We start from the raw sequence: 2,798 nt of genomic DNA, 5'->3' as shown, positions 1-2,798 counted from the left end.
CTCTACTAGATAGCTGATGATACAGAGGTGAGCAGGGACAACAAAGTCCCTCCTGTAGTCGGGGGAGACAGTCAATAAAACACATAGAGAAAAATAAGTTAACAAATAAAATAGGGGAATGTGTTCTCCAATCTACTGAATAAGGAGTAGAGAGGATTTGTTCTAGGAAAGTAGGCACAGGCAAAAAGTATGACAAATACGTGGCAGGCATGTACGTATTTATTTCGAGTGATTCCAGGGTTATTTTATACACATATATAAGCTAATGCATACATCTGGTCTCACTTCCACACCCTTTTAAAAAAACAAAAAAACAAATGGCACTATCCTGCACACGCTGTTTTACATCTTGCCCAATGCAGTTTGGAGATCATTCCATATGAGAACGTAAAGAGCTTTCTTCCTTTTAAAAAAAAGTAGCTTTGTAATATGAAAAGTACTATTTAGAGAATAGTAATGCCAAAAATACTAACAAGAAGGTCAACACTAGAGCCACAGGAGATCTGAAAAACTGAATGTGAACTTCCAGCTTTAGGAACAAAGAATGAGCTGAATTTCGTGCAAGTAATTTTCAACTACTGGTAAGGCCAGAAGAGATGAGAGTTTGTGTTGTTTTGTAATACAACTTCTGTCTCTCGCTTATCCTACTGGCCATGACTGTGCCATTAGGGCACAAGTAATCACACAGTGATCACACAGTATTTCATAACACCATCAAGTGTCTCTGAAGTACAATATATACAAATCAATGAAGTAATAAGATGTTCATAAGCTTACATGTCTTTTTTTTTTTTTAATCTGAAAGTCCTGTTTCTATTTTGATAGAATATTGACTCTTAACATTTTATATATTATATCCTACCAACATAGTCGAGAAGCAATTTGAAATATATTGTGAGATAAGATAAAGTGGGGAGAGAATAGGATTGAGTATGAAAGCCAGGAAGGGCGAGGTGTCTACCTAATTAAGCACTAGAAGAAGTGTAGGAGGGAAGAAAAGACCACAGGATTTGTTCACAGGCTGATTACAGGGCATCTATCTGAAGGAACACTTCAGTGATTTCAAGCCTTTTAGGATGAAAGATAGCACCCCACTCCAGTACTCTTGCCTGGAAAATCCCATGGATGGAGGAGCCTGGTAGGCTGCAGTCCATGGGGTTGCAAAGAGTCGGACACGACTGAGCGACTTCACTTTCCCTTTTCACTTTCATGCATTGGAGAAGGAAATGGCAACCCACTCCAGTGTTCTTGCCTGGAGAATCCCAGGGACGGGGGAGCCTGGTGGGCTGCCGTCTCTGGGGTCGCACAGAGTCAGACACGACTGAAGCGACTTAGCAGCAGCAGCAGGAGGAGGATGAAAGAGATCATCACTTTTAGAAATGAAACAACCAGCTGTAAGGAGAGATTTTCAGTTTAACTCGAGGTACAAAGACTTTTGGGTTTAGATGGGACCTTCCAGTTAAATTTTCAAAATTAGAACTGTTTTTTTTTAAAGGATGAAACACCTTAAGTTGCTTTCTTAAGTTCAAACAGTAATTGTCACTGTATAGACAGGACCCACTCAAAGCTTACAGACTGATAAACTATAAACTCACTACCCCTTAAGGGGGTAGAAGTGCTATGTTTCAGAAACAGATGCCCACGAAGTTTGGCTCTGGATCTGCCATGTATCATACGGGTTCGTAGTTAAGGTTAGATGTGGAGTGAGAGTCCTAAAATTTCAGGAAAAGTGAACAGAAGAGGGACTTCAAGTAGGCAAGGAATTAATATTTTTGGCTACTATGTACACCCTTCACTTTACATCTGGCTATCTTTAATTCTCATCATAACCCTACAAAATAGTCATTAACCATTTTACAGATGAAGATCTTGGGTTCAGAAAAGCTAAACTTCTCACGCTAGAAGGATCTCAAATTCTTACCCAAATCTACATATTTGTAGCGGCATATAAGTTATGCTCTGCCCAGTTATCTTTATACCACTCCACTTGACCCGATATACTCATTTTATGAAACCTATACGAGGGAATGGAGAAGGCAATGGCACCCCACTCCAGTACTCTTGTCTGGAAAATCCCATGGACGGAGGAGCCTGATAGGCTGTAGTCCATGGGGTCGCTAAGAGTTGGACACGACTGAGCGACTTCCCTTTCACTTTTCACTTTCATGCATTGGAGAAGGAAATGGCAACCCACTCCAGTGTTCCTGCCTGGAGAATCCCCCAGGGACGGGGGAGCCTGGTGGGCTGCCGTCTTTGCGATCGCACAGAGTCGGACACGACTGAAGCGACTTAGCAGCAGCAGCAACAGCATACGAGGGAAATCACACATTTGGGGCCAAGCTGGGACCACAAAGCAGGTAGGCTGATCATCCCTCCGCCTCAAAGGTCTTTGCAGGGCGCACACATGCCTTTAATGGACAATCTACACCGCCCTACAACGGATGGAGAGAGGAAGAAATAGCAGTAGTCTAAAGACAAAAGCAAAGAGAAAAAGGGAGTCAAAGAGAAGCTGTGCGAGTGGGTGTGGAGGTAGGTTGACAAGTGAACCGTGCTTTTTGCCTCTATTTCTCGTGTGGCTCAGCTGGTAAATAATCCGCCTGCAGTGCGGGAGACCTAGGCTCGAACCCTGGGTTGGGAAGATCACCTGGAGAAGGGAAAGGCTGGCTACTCACTCCAGTATTCTGGGCTAGAGAACTCCATAGACCGTATAGTCCACGGGGTTACAGAGAGGCGGACAGGACTGAGCGAATTTCACTTCACTTGTCCGTTAACAAACTGACCGATTACTTAGCACATTT

Source organism: Bos grunniens, chromosome 28, assembly GCF_055505025.1.
Source record: "Bos grunniens cultivar Pamir isolate PY7600 chromosome 28, Bosgru_T2T1.0, whole genome shotgun sequence".
NCBI lineage: Eukaryota > Metazoa > Chordata > Mammalia > Artiodactyla > Bovidae > Bos > Bos grunniens.
The sequence above is the reverse complement of the archived record's forward strand: the minus strand, read 5'-3'. Positions refer to the sequence as shown.